This window comes from Scyliorhinus torazame, chromosome 4 (assembly GCF_047496885.1).
Source record: "Scyliorhinus torazame isolate Kashiwa2021f chromosome 4, sScyTor2.1, whole genome shotgun sequence".
NCBI classification, from domain to species: Eukaryota; Metazoa; Chordata; class Chondrichthyes; order Carcharhiniformes; family Scyliorhinidae; genus Scyliorhinus; species Scyliorhinus torazame.
In genome coordinates, this window is record NC_092710.1 from 305,286,496 (window position 1) to 305,298,394 (window position 11,899).

The following is an 11,899-nucleotide window of genomic DNA, read 5'->3' on the forward strand; positions in this document are numbered from 1 at the left end:
ATGAAGGGGAGCGAGTATCAGGCATATAGGCTAGAATTAGCAGGAGAAGGAGAGAAAGAGGAGGAGAAGTAGAAGTAGAAGTAGAAAAAGAGAGAGAAAAAATTGAAAACAACCGGAAAGAAGAAGTGGCGAGGGTGCTAGGGTGGCCAGCTTGAATAGGCGAGAAGACGGTGCTGCAGATGCCTACGGCCATACTAGTCTGAAAACGCCCGATCTCGTCTGATCTCGGAAGCTAAGCAGACTCAGGCCTGGTTAGTACTTGGATGGGAGACCGCCTGGGAATACCAGGTGCAGTAGGCTTTTGCGGCCAGCAGTGACTGCTCACGCCAAGCACTCTCCACACCAGAGGCAGGCCAACCTTTTGCTGCTCTCTGCGTCCTCGCCATTCCTCCCAACACTTGCCTGCGGGCTCAACTCAGGCAGGCGGCTTGGTCGGGCCATTCAGCTGCTGCAGCTTTGCCGGGCCTTTGCAACGCAGCACGGTTGTGTGCCTTGGCGTGCTGCACTTTGATGGGCACGCCAGCTGGCCCGTGTGGCCGCAAGCCAGTGTGTCGGCAGGACGTTCTCTCTCCTAGCCTGAAGGCGCCGCATGAATGCAAGTTGTGGCATTGGGGCTGGTGTGGAAAGCGAAGGAAGAGAGAGCTGGCTTGCATTGCCTGCCTGACCCTTGTGCTGGCTGTGCTGAGAGAAGTGCGCAGCGTTGCAATGTGGAAAGGCAGCAGCGTGCAGGCGGCAGGCTGGTGTGAGGTAGGCGGGGCTTGCAGTTTTCCTTGAGGAGGTGGAGAAGAAAAAAGAGAGCTCGGTGGGGATGGCATGAAGGGGAGCGAGTATCAGGCATATAGGCTAGAATTAGCAGGAGAAGGAGAGAAAGAGGAGGAGAAGTAGAAGTAGAAGTAGAAAAAGAGAGAGAAAAAACTGAAAACAACCGGAAAGAAGAAGTGGCGAGGGTGCTAGGGTGGCCAGCTTGAATAGGCGAGAAGACGGTGCTGCAGATGCCTACGGCCATACTAGTCTGAAAACGCCCGATCTCGTCTGATCTCGGAAGCTAAGCAGACTCAGGCCTGGTTAGTACTTGGATGGGAGACCGCCTGGGAATACCAGGTGCAGTAGGCTTTTGCGGCCAGCAGTGACTGCTCACGCCAAGCACTCTCCACACCAGAGGCAGGCCAACCTTTTGCTGCTCTCTGCGTCCTCGCCATTCCTCCCAACACTTGCCTGCGGGCTCAACTCAGGCAGGCGGCTTGGTCGGGCCATTCAGCTGCTGCAGCTTTGCCGGGCCTTTGCAACGCAGCACGGTTGTGTGCCTTGGCGTGCTGCACTTTGATGGGCACGCCAGCTGGCCCGTGTGGCCGCAAGCCAGTGTGTCGGCAGGACGTTCTCTCTCCTAGCCTGAAGGCGCCGCATGAATGCAAGTTGTGGCATTGGGGCTGGTGTGGAAAGCGAAGGAAGAGAGAGCTGGCTTGCATTGCCTGCCTGACCCTTGTGCTGGCTGTGCTGAGAGAAGTGCGCAGCGTTGCAATGTGGAAAGGCAGCAGCGTGCAGGCGGCAGGCTGGTGTGAGGTAGGCGGGGCTTGCAGTTTTCCTTGAGGAGGTGGAGATGAAAAAAGAGAGCTCGGTGGGGATGGCATGAAGGGGAGCGAGTATCAGGCATATAGGCTAGAATTAGCAGGAGAAGGAGAGAAAGAGGAGGAGAAGTAGAAGTAGAAGTAGAAAAAGAGAGAGAAAAAACTGAAAACAACCGGAAAGAAGAAGTGGCGAGGGTGCTAGGGTGGCCAGCTTGAATAGGCGAGAAGACGGTGCTGCAGATGCCTACGGCCATACTAGTCTGAAAACGCCCGATCTCGTCTGATCTCGGAAGCTAAGCAGACTCAGGCCTGGTTAGTACTTGGATGGGAGACCGCCTGGGAATACCAGGTGCAGTAGGCTTTTGCGGCCAGCAGAGACTGCTCACGCCAAGCACTCTCCACACCAGAGGCAGGCCAACCTTTTGCTGCTCTCTGCGTCCTCGCCATTCCTCCCAACACTTGCCTGCGGGCTCAACTCAGGCAGGCGGCTTGGTCGGGCCATTCAGCTGCTGCAGCTTTGCCGGGCCTTTGCAACGCAGCACGGTTGTGTGCCTTGGCGTGCTGCACTTTGATGGGCACGCCAGCTGGCCCGTGTGGCCGCAAGCCAGTGTGTCGGCAGGACGTTCTCTCTCCTAGCCTGAAGGCGCCGCATGAATGCAAGTTGTGGCATTGGGGCTGGTGTGGAAAGCGAAGGAAGAGAGAGCTGGCTTGCATTGCCTGCCTGACCCTTGTGCTGGCTGTGCTGAGAGAAGTGCGCAGCGTTGCAATGTGGAAAGGCAGCAGCGTGCAGGCGGCAGGCTGGTGTGAGGTGGGCGGGGCTTGCAGTTTTCCTTGGGGAGGTGGAGAAGAAAAAAGAGAGCTAGGTGGGGACGGCATGAAGGGGAGCGAGTATCAGGCATATAGGCTAGAATTAGCAGGAGAAGGAGAGAAAGAGGAGGAGAAGTAGAAGTAGAAGTAGAAAAAGAGAGAGAAAAAATTGAAAACAACCGGAAAGAAGAAGTGGCGAGGGTGCTAGGGTGGCCAGCTTGAATAGGCGAGAAGACGGTGCTGCAGATGCCTACGGCCATACTAGTCTGAAAACGCCCGATCTCATCTGATCTCGGAAGCTAAGCAGACTCAGGCCTGGTTAGTACTTGGATGGGAGACCGCCTGGGAATACCAGGTGCAGTAGGCTTTTGCGGCCAGCAGTGACTGCTCACGCCAAGCACTCTCCACACCAGAGGCAGGCCAACCTTTTGCTGCTCTCTGCGTCCTCGCCATTCCTCCCAACACTTGCCTGCGGGCTCAACTCAGGCAGGCGGCTTGGTCGGGCCATTCAGCTGCTGCAGCTTTGCCGGGCCTTTGCAACGCAGCACGGTTGTGTGCTTTGGCGTGCTGCACTTTGATGGGCACGCCAGCTGGCCCGTGTGGCCGCAAGCCAGTGTGTCGGCAGGACGTTCTCTCTCCTAGCCTGAAGGCGCCGCATGAATGCAAGTTGTGGCATTGGGGCTGGTGTGGAAAGCGAAGGAAGAGAGAGCTGGCTTGCATTGCCTGCCTGACCCTTGTGCTGGCTGTGCTGAGAGAAGTGCGCAGCGTTGCAATGTGGAAAGGCAGCAGCGTGCAGGCGGCAGGCTGGTGTGAGGTGGGCGGGGCTTGCAGTTTTCCTTGGGGAGGTGGAGAAGAAAAAAGAGAGCTAGGTGGGGACGGCATGAAGGGGAGCGAGTATCAGGCATATAGGCTAGAATTAGCAGGAGAAGGAGAGAAAGAGGAGGAGAAGTAGAAGTAGAAGTAGAAAAAGAGAGAGAAAAAATTGAAAACAACCGGAAAGAAGAAGTGGCGAGGGTGCTAGGGTGGCCAGCTTGAATAGGCGAGAAGACGGTGCTGCAGATGCCTACGGCCATACTAGTCTGAAAACGCCCGATCTCGTCTGATCTCGGAAGCTAAGCAGACTCAGGCCTGGTTAGTACTTGGATGGGAGACCGCCTGGGAATACCAGGTGCAGTAGGCTTTTGCGGCCAGCAGTGACTGCTCACGCCAAGCACTCTCCACACCAGAGGCAGGCCAACCTTTTGCTGCTCTCTGCGTCCTCGCCATTCCTCCCAACACTTGCCTGCGGGCTCAACTCAGGCAGGCGGCTTGGTCGGGCCATTCAGCTGCTGCAGCTTTGCCGGGCCTTTGCAACGCAGCACGGTTGTGTGCCTTGGCGTGCTGCACTTTGATGGGCACGCCAGCTGGCCCGTGTGGCCGCAAGCCAGTGTGTCGGCAGGACGTTCTCTCTCCTAGCCTGAAGGCGCCGCATGAATGCAAGTTGTGGCATTGGGGCTGGTGTGGAAAGCGAAGGAAGAGAGAGCTGGCTTGCATTGCCTGCCTGACCCTTGTGCTGGCTGTGCTGAGAGAAGTGCGCAGCGTTGCAATGTGGAAAGGCAGCAGCGTGCAGGCGGCAGGCTGGTGTGAGGTAGGCGGGGCTTGCAGTTTTCCTTGAGGAGGTGGAGAAGAAAAAAGAGAGCTCGGTGGGGATGGCATGAAGGGGAGCGAGTATCAGGCATATAGGCTAGAATTAGCAGGAGAAGGAGAGAAAGAGGAGGAGAAGTAGAAGTAGAAGTAGAAAAAGAGAGAGAAAAAACTGAAAACAACCGGAAAGAAGAAGTGGCGAGGGTGCTAGGGTGGCCAGCTTGAATAGGCGAGAAGACGGTGCTGCAGATGCCTACGGCCATACTAGTCTGAAAACGCCCGATCTCGTCTGATCTCGGAAGCTAAGCAGACTCAGGCCTGGTTAGTACTTGGATGGGAGACCGCCTGGGAATACCAGGTGCAGTAGGCTTTTGCGGCCAGCAGTGACTGCTCACGCCAAGCACTCTCCACACCAGAGGCAGGCCAACCTTTTGCTGCTCTCTGCGTCCTCGCCATTCCTCCCAACACTTGCCTGCGGGCTCAACTCAGGCAGGCGGCTTGGTCGGGCCATTCAGCTGCTGCAGCTTTGCCGGGCCTTTGCAACGCAGCACGGTTGTGTGCCTTGGCGTGCTGCACTTTGATGGGCACGCCAGCTGGCCCGTGTGGCCGCAAGCCAGTGTGTCGGCAGGACGTTCTCTCTCCTAGCCTGAAGGCGCCGCATGAATGCAAGTTGTGGCATTGGGGCTGGTGTGGAAAGCGAAGGAAGAGAGAGCTGGCTTGCATTGCCTGCCTGACCCTTGTGCTGGCTGTGCTGAGAGAAGTGCGCAGCGTTGCAATGTGGAAAGGCAGCAGCGTGCAGGCGGCAGGCTGGTGTGAGGTAGGCGGGGCTTGCAGTTTTCCTTGAGGAGGTGGAGATGAAAAAAGAGAGCTCGGTGGGGATGGCATGAAGGGGAGCGAGTATCAGGCATATAGGCTAGAATTAGCAGGAGAAGGAGAGAAAGAGGAGGAGAAGTAGAAGTAGAAGTAGAAAAAGAGAGAGAAAAAACTGAAAACAACCGGAAAGAAGAAGTGGCGAGGGTGCTAGGGTGGCCAGCTTGAATAGGCGAGAAGACGGTGCTGCAGATGCCTACGGCCATACTAGTCTGAAAACGCCCGATCTCATCTGATCTCGGAAGCTAAGCAGACTCAGGCCTGGTTAGTACTTGGATGGGAGACCGCCTGGGAATACCAGGTGCAGTAGGCTTTTGCGGCCAGCAGAGACTGCTCACGCCAAGCACTCTCCACACCAGAGGCAGGCCAACCTTTTGCTGCTCTCTGCGTCCTCGCCATTCCTCCCAACACTTGCCTGCGGGCTCAACTCAGGCAGGCGGCTTGGTCGGGCCATTCAGCTGCTGCAGCTTTGCCGGGCCTTTGCAACGCAGCACGGTTGTGTGCCTTGGCGTGCTGCACTTTGATGGGCACGCCAGCTGGCCCGTGTGGCCGCAAGCCAGTGTGTCGGCAGGACGTTCTCTCTCCTAGCCTGAAGGCGCCGCATGAATGCAAGTTGTGGCATTGGGGCTGGTGTGGAAAGCGAAGGAAGAGAGAGCTGGCTTGCATTGCCTGCCTGACCCTTGTGCTGGCTGTGCTGAGAGAAGTGCGCAGCGTTGCAATGTGGAAAGGCAGCAGCGTGCAGGCGGCAGGCTGGTGTGAGGTGGGCGGGGCTTGCAGTTTTCCTTGGGGAGGTGGAGAAGAAAAAAGAGAGCTAGGTGGGGACGGCATGAAGGGGAGCGAGTATCAGGCATATAGGCTAGAATTAGCAGGAGAAGGAGAGAAAGAGGAGGAGAAGTAGAAGTAGAAGTAGAAAAAGAGAGAGAAAAAATTGAAAACAACCGGAAAGAAGAAGTGGCGAGGGTGCTAGGGTGGCCAGCTTGAATAGGCGAGAAGACGGTGCTGCAGATGCCTACGGCCATACTAGTCTGAAAACGCCCGATCTCATCTGATCTCGGAAGCTAAGCAGACTCAGGCCTGGTTAGTACTTGGATGGGAGACCGCCTGGGAATACCAGGTGCAGTAGGCTTTTGCGGCCAGCAGTGACTGCTCACGCCAAGCACTCTCCACACCAGAGGCAGGCCAACCTTTTGCTGCTCTCTGCGTCCTCGCCATTCCTCCCAACACTTGCCTGCGGGCTCAACTCAGGCAGGCGGCTTGGTCGGGCCATTCAGCTGCTGCAGCTTTGCCGGGCCTTTGCAACGCAGCACGGTTGTGTGCTTTGGCGTGCTGCACTTTGATGGGCACGCCAGCTGGCCCGTGTGGCCGCAAGCCAGTGTGTCGGCAGGACGTTCTCTCTCCTAGCCTGAAGGCGCCGCATGAATGCAAGTTGTGGCATTGGGGCTGGTGTGGAAAGCGAAGGAAGAGAGAGCTGGCTTGCATTGCCTGCCTGACCCTTGTGCTGGCTGTGCTGAGAGAAGTGCGCAGCGTTGCAATGTGGAAAGGCAGCAGCGTGCAGGCGGCAGGCTGGTGTGAGGTGGGCGGGGCTTGCAGTTTTCCTTGGGGAGGTGGAGAAGAAAAAAGAGAGCTAGGTGGGGACGGCATGAAGGGGAGCGAGTATCAGGCATATAGGCTAGAATTAGCAGGAGAAGGAGAGAAAGAGGAGGAGAAGTAGAAGTAGAAGTAGAAAAAGAGAGAGAAAAAATTGAAAACAACCGGAAAGAAGAAGTGGCGAGGGTGCTAGGGTGGCCAGCTTGAATAGGCGAGAAGACGGTGCTGCAGATGCCTACGGCCATACTAGTCTGAAAACGCCCGATCTCGTCTGATCTCGGAAGCTAAGCAGACTCAGGCCTGGTTAGTACTTGGATGGGAGACCGCCTGGGAATACCAGGTGCAGTAGGCTTTTGCGGCCAGCAGTGACTGCTCACGCCAAGCACTCTCCACACCAGAGGCAGGCCAACCTTTTGCTGCTCTCTGCGTCCTCGCCATTCCTCCCAACACTTGCCTGCGGGCTCAACTCAGGCAGGCGGCTTGGTCGGGCCATTCAGCTGCTGCAGCTTTGCCGGGCCTTTGCAACGCAGCACGGTTGTGTGCCTTGGCGTGCTGCACTTTGATGGGCACGCCAGCTGGCCCGTGTGGCCGCAAGCCAGTGTGTCGGCAGGACGTTCTCTCTCCTAGCCTGAAGGCGCCGCATGAATGCAAGTTGTGGCATTGGGGCTGGTGTGGAAAGCGAAGGAAGAGAGAGCTGGCTTGCATTGCCTGCCTGACCCTTGTGCTGGCTGTGCTGAGAGAAGTGCGCAGCGTTGCAATGTGGAAAGGCAGCAGCGTGCAGGCGGCAGGCTGGTGTGAGGTAGGCGGGGCTTGCAGTTTTCCTTGAGGAGGTGGAGAAGAAAAAAGAGAGCTCGGTGGGGATGGCATGAAGGGGAGCGAGTATCAGGCATATAGGCTAGAATTAGCAGGAGAAGGAGAGAAAGAGGAGGAGAAGTAGAAGTAGAAGTAGAAAAAGAGAGAGAAAAAACTGAAAACAACCGGAAAGAAGAAGTGGCGAGGGTGCTAGGGTGGCCAGCTTGAATAGGCGAGAAGACGGTGCTGCAGATGCCTACGGCCATACTAGTCTGAAAACGCCCGATCTCGTCTGATCTCGGAAGCTAAGCAGACTCAGGCCTGGTTAGTACTTGGATGGGAGACCGCCTGGGAATACCAGGTGCAGTAGGCTTTTGCGGCCAGCAGTGACTGCTCACGCCAAGCACTCTCCACACCAGAGGCAGGCCAACCTTTTGCTGCTCTCTGCGTCCTCGCCATTCCTCCCAACACTTGCCTGCGGGCTCAACTCAGGCAGGCGGCTTGGTCGGGCCATTCAGCTGCTGCAGCTTTGCCGGGCCTTTGCAACGCAGCACGGTTGTGTGCCTTGGCGTGCTGCACTTTGATGGGCACGCCAGCTGGCCCGTGTGGCCGCAAGCCAGTGTGTCGGCAGGACGTTCTCTCTCCTAGCCTGAAGGCGCCGCATGAATGCAAGTTGTGGCATTGGGGCTGGTGTGGAAAGCGAAGGAAGAGAGAGCTGGCTTGCATTGCCTGCCTGACCCTTGTGCTGGCTGTGCTGAGAGAAGTGCGCAGCGTTGCAATGTGGAAAGGCAGCAGCGTGCAGGCGGCAGGCTGGTGTGAGGTAGGCGGGGCTTGCAGTTTTCCTTGAGGAGGTGGAGATGAAAAAAGAGAGCTCGGTGGGGATGGCATGAAGGGGAGCGAGTATCAGGCATATAGGCTAGAATTAGCAGGAGAAGGAGAGAAAGAGGAGGAGAAGTAGAAGTAGAAGTAGAAAAAGAGAGAGAAAAAACTGAAAACAACCGGAAAGAAGAAGTGGCGAGGGTGCTAGGGTGGCCAGCTTGAATAGGCGAGAAGACGGTGCTGCAGATGCCTACGGCCATACTAGTCTGAAAACGCCCGATCTCGTCTGATCTCGGAAGCTAAGCAGACTCAGGCCTGGTTAGTACTTGGATGGGAGACCGCCTGGGAATACCAGGTGCAGTAGGCTTTTGCGGCCAGCAGAGACTGCTCACGCCAAGCACTCTCCACACCAGAGGCAGGCCAACCTTTTGCTGCTCTCTGCGTCCTCGCCATTCCTCCCAACACTTGCCTGCGGGCTCAACTCAGGCAGGCGGCTTGGTCGGGCCATTCAGCTGCTGCAGCTTTGCCGGGCCTTTGCAACGCAGCACGGTTGTGTGCCTTGGCGTGCTGCACTTTGATGGGCACGCCAGCTGGCCCGTGTGGCCGCAAGCCAGTGTGTCGGCAGGACGTTCTCTCTCCTAGCCTGAAGGCGCCGCATGAATGCAAGTTGTGGCATTGGGGCTGGTGTGGAAAGCGAAGGAAGAGAGAGCTGGCTTGCATTGCCTGCCTGACCCTTGTGCTGGCTGTGCTGAGAGAAGTGCGCAGCGTTGCAATGTGGAAAGGCAGCAGCGTGCAGGCGGCAGGCTGGTGTGAGGTGGGCGGGGCTTGCAGTTTTCCTTGGGGAGGTGGAGAAGAAAAAAGAGAGCTAGGTGGGGACGGCATGAAGGGGAGCGAGTATCAGGCATATAGGCTAGAATTAGCAGGAGAAGGAGAGAAAGAGGAGGAGAAGTAGAAGTAGAAGTAGAAAAAGAGAGAGAAAAAATTGAAAACAACCGGAAAGAAGAAGTGGCGAGGGTGCTAGGGTGGCCAGCTTGAATAGGCGAGAAGACGGTGCTGCAGATGCCTACGGCCATACTAGTCTGAAAACGCCCGATCTCGTCTGATCTCGGAAGCTAAGCAGACTCAGGCTTGGTTAGTACTTGGATGGGAGACCGCCTGGGAATACCAGGTGCAGTAGGCTTTTGCGGCCAGCAGAGACTGCTCACGCCAAGCACTCTCCACACCAGAGGCAGGCCAACCTTTTGCTGCTCTCTGCGTCCTCGCCATTCCTCCCAACACTTGCCTGCGGGCTCAACTCAGGCAGGCGGCTTGGTCGGGCCATTCAGCTGCTGCAGCTTTGCCGGGCCTTTGCAACGCAGCACGGTTGGGTGCCTTGGCGTGCTGCACTTTGATGGGAACGCCAGCTGGCCCGTGTGGCCGCAAGCCAGTGTGTCGGCAGGACGTTCTCTCTCCTAGCCTGAAGGCGCCGCATGAATGCAAGTTGTGGCATTGGGGCTGGTGTGGAAAGCGAAGGAAGAGAGAGCTGGCTTGCATTGCCTGCCTGACCCTTGTGCTGGCTGTGCTGAGAGAAGTGCGCAGCGTTGCAATGTGGAAAGGCAGCAGCGTGCAGGCGGCAGGCTGGTGTGAGGTAGGCGGGGCTTGCAGTTTTCCTTGAGGAGGTGGAGAAGAAAAAAGAGAGCTCGGTGGGGATGGCATGAAGGGGAGCGAGTATCAGGCATATAGGCTAGAATTAGCAGGAGAAGGAGAGAAAGAGGAGGAGAAGTAGAAGTAGAAGTAGAAAAAGAGAGAGAAAAAATTGAAAACAACCGGAAAGAAGAAGTGGCGAGGGTGCTAGGGTGGCCAGCTTGAATAGGCGAGAAGACGGTGCTGCAGATGCCTACGGCCATACTAGTCTGAAAACGCCCGATCTCGTCTGATCTCGGAAGCTAAGCAGACTCAGGCCTGGTTAGTACTTGGATGGGAGACCGCCTGGGAATACCAGGTGCAGTAGGCTTTTGCGGCCAGCAGTGACTGCTCACGCCAAGCACTCTCCACACCAGAGGCAGGCCAACCTTTTGCTGCTCTCTGCGTCCTCGCCATTCCTCCCAACACTTGCCTGCGGGCTCAACTCAGGCAGGCGGCTTGGTCGGGCCATTCAGCTGCTGCAGCTTTGCCGGGCCTTTGCAACGCAGCACGGTTGTGTGCCTTGGCGTGCTGCACTTTGATGGGCACGCCAGCTGGCCCGTGTGGCCGCAAGCCAGTGTGTCGGCAGGACGTTCTCTCTCCTAGCCTGAAGGCGCCGCATGAATGCAAGTTGTGGCATTGGGGCTGGTGTGGAAAGCGAAGGAAGAGAGAGCTGGCTTGCATTGCCTGCCTGACCCTTGTGCTGGCTGTGCTGAGAGAAGTGCGCAGCGTTGCAATGTGGAAAGGCAGCAGCGTGCAGGCGGCAGGCTGGTGTGAGGTGGGCGGGGCTTGCAGTTTTCCTTGGGGAGGTGGAGAAGAAAAAAGAGAGCTAGGTGGGGACGGCATGAAGGGGAGCGAGTATCAGGCATATAGGCTAGAATTAGCAGGAGAAGGAGAGAAAGAGGAGGAGAAGTAGAAGTAGAAGTAGAAAAAGAGAGAGAAAAAATTGAAAACAACCGGAAAGAAGAAGTGGCGAGGGTGCTAGGGTGGCCAGCTTGAATAGGCGAGAAGACGGTGCTGCAGATGCCTACGGCCATACTAGTCTGAAAACGCCCGATCTCGTCTGATCTCGGAAGCTAAGCAGACTCAGGCCTGGTTAGTACTTGGATGGGAGACCGCCTGGGAATACCAGGTGCAGTAGGCTTTTGCGGCCAGCAGTGACTGCTCACGCCAAGCACTCTCCACACCAGAGGCAGGCCAACCTTTTGCTGCTCTCTGCGTCCTCGCCATTCCTCCCAACACTTGCCTGCGGGCTCAACTCAGGCAGGCGGCTTGGTCGGGCCATTCAGCTGCTGCAGCTTTGCCGGGCCTTTGCAACGCAGCACGGTTGTGTGCCTTGGCGTGCTGCACTTTGATGGGCACGCCAGCTGGCCCGTGTGGCCGCAAGCCAGTGTGTCGGCAGGACGTTCTCTCTCCTAGCCTGAAGGCGCCGCATGAATGCAAGTTGTGGCATTGGGGCTGGTGTGGAAAGCGAAGGAAGAGAGAGCTGGCTTGCATTGCCTGCCTGACCCTTGTGCTGGCTGTGCTGAGAGAAGTGCGCAGCGTTGCAATGTGGAAAGGCAGCAGCGTGCAGGCGGCAGGCTGGTGTGAGGTAGGCGGGGCTTGCAGTTTTCCTTGAGGAGGTGGAGAAGAAAAAAGAGAGCTCGGTGGGGATGGCATGAAGGGGAGCGAGTATCAGGCATATAGGCTAGAATTAGCAGGAGAAGGAGAGAAAGAGGAGGAGAAGTAGAAGTAGAAGTAGAAAAAGAGAGAGAAAAAACTGAAAACAACCGGAAAGAAGAAGTGGCGAGGGTGCTAGGGTGGCCAGCTTGAATAGGCGAGAAGACGGTGCTGCAGATGCCTACGGCCATACTAGTCTGAAAACGCCCGATCTCGTCTGATCTCGGAAGCTAAGCAGACTCAGGCCTGGTTAGTACTTGGATGGGAGACCGCCTGGGAATACCAGGTGCAGTAGGCTTTTGCGGCCAGCAGTGACTGCTCACGCCAAGCACTCTCCACACCAGAGGCAGGCCAACCTTTTGCTGCTCTCTGCGTCCTCGCCATTCCTCCCAACACTTGCCTGCGGGCTCAACTCAGGCAGGCGGCTTGGTCGGGCCATTCAGCTGCTGCAGCTTTGCCGGGCCTTTGCAACGCAGCACGGTTGTGTGCCTTGGCGTGCTGCACTTTGATGGGCA

General features: G+C 57.0%; 15 non-coding genes across 15 annotated transcripts; all 15 read left to right on the top strand.

Moving 5' to 3' along the window:
- Positions 1 to 181: 181 nt before the first annotated feature.
- Positions 182 to 300, top strand: LOC140412834 (5S ribosomal RNA). Its single transcript, XR_011942020.1, has one exon. It is a non-coding gene; the product is annotated as a 5S ribosomal RNA (ribosomal RNA).
- A 694-nt stretch (positions 301 to 994) lies between these two features.
- LOC140412836 (5S ribosomal RNA) lies at positions 995 to 1,113 on the top strand. Its single transcript, XR_011942022.1, has one exon. It is a non-coding gene; the product is annotated as a 5S ribosomal RNA (ribosomal RNA).
- A 694-nt stretch (positions 1,114 to 1,807) lies between these two features.
- LOC140412837 (5S ribosomal RNA) lies at positions 1,808 to 1,926 on the top strand. The gene has a single exon (XR_011942023.1). It is a non-coding gene; the product is annotated as a 5S ribosomal RNA (ribosomal RNA).
- Positions 1,927 to 2,620: 694 nt separating this feature from the next.
- Positions 2,621 to 2,739, top strand: LOC140415778 (5S ribosomal RNA). Its single transcript, XR_011944685.1, has one exon. It is a non-coding gene; the product is annotated as a 5S ribosomal RNA (ribosomal RNA).
- A 694-nt stretch (positions 2,740 to 3,433) lies between these two features.
- Positions 3,434 to 3,552, top strand: LOC140412838 (5S ribosomal RNA). Its single transcript, XR_011942024.1, has one exon. It is a non-coding gene; the product is annotated as a 5S ribosomal RNA (ribosomal RNA).
- Positions 3,553 to 4,246: 694 nt separating this feature from the next.
- LOC140412839 (5S ribosomal RNA) lies at positions 4,247 to 4,365 on the top strand. The gene has a single exon (XR_011942025.1). It is a non-coding gene; the product is annotated as a 5S ribosomal RNA (ribosomal RNA).
- A 694-nt stretch (positions 4,366 to 5,059) lies between these two features.
- Positions 5,060 to 5,178, top strand: LOC140415789 (5S ribosomal RNA). Its single transcript, XR_011944696.1, has one exon. It is a non-coding gene; the product is annotated as a 5S ribosomal RNA (ribosomal RNA).
- A 694-nt stretch (positions 5,179 to 5,872) lies between these two features.
- Positions 5,873 to 5,991, top strand: LOC140415800 (5S ribosomal RNA). The gene has a single exon (XR_011944707.1). It is a non-coding gene; the product is annotated as a 5S ribosomal RNA (ribosomal RNA).
- Positions 5,992 to 6,685: 694 nt separating this feature from the next.
- Positions 6,686 to 6,804, top strand: LOC140412840 (5S ribosomal RNA). The gene has a single exon (XR_011942026.1). It is a non-coding gene; the product is annotated as a 5S ribosomal RNA (ribosomal RNA).
- A 694-nt stretch (positions 6,805 to 7,498) lies between these two features.
- LOC140412841 (5S ribosomal RNA) lies at positions 7,499 to 7,617 on the top strand. The gene has a single exon (XR_011942027.1). It is a non-coding gene; the product is annotated as a 5S ribosomal RNA (ribosomal RNA).
- A 694-nt stretch (positions 7,618 to 8,311) lies between these two features.
- LOC140412842 (5S ribosomal RNA) lies at positions 8,312 to 8,430 on the top strand. The gene has a single exon (XR_011942028.1). It is a non-coding gene; the product is annotated as a 5S ribosomal RNA (ribosomal RNA).
- Positions 8,431 to 9,124: 694 nt separating this feature from the next.
- Positions 9,125 to 9,243, top strand: LOC140413470 (5S ribosomal RNA). The gene has a single exon (XR_011942638.1). It is a non-coding gene; the product is annotated as a 5S ribosomal RNA (ribosomal RNA).
- A 694-nt stretch (positions 9,244 to 9,937) lies between these two features.
- LOC140412843 (5S ribosomal RNA) lies at positions 9,938 to 10,056 on the top strand. The gene has a single exon (XR_011942029.1). It is a non-coding gene; the product is annotated as a 5S ribosomal RNA (ribosomal RNA).
- Positions 10,057 to 10,750: 694 nt separating this feature from the next.
- On the top strand, positions 10,751 to 10,869 carry LOC140412844 (5S ribosomal RNA). Its single transcript, XR_011942030.1, has one exon. It is a non-coding gene; the product is annotated as a 5S ribosomal RNA (ribosomal RNA).
- Positions 10,870 to 11,563: 694 nt separating this feature from the next.
- LOC140412845 (5S ribosomal RNA) lies at positions 11,564 to 11,682 on the top strand. The gene has a single exon (XR_011942031.1). It is a non-coding gene; the product is annotated as a 5S ribosomal RNA (ribosomal RNA).
- The last annotated feature ends 217 nt before the right edge of the window (positions 11,683 to 11,899 follow it).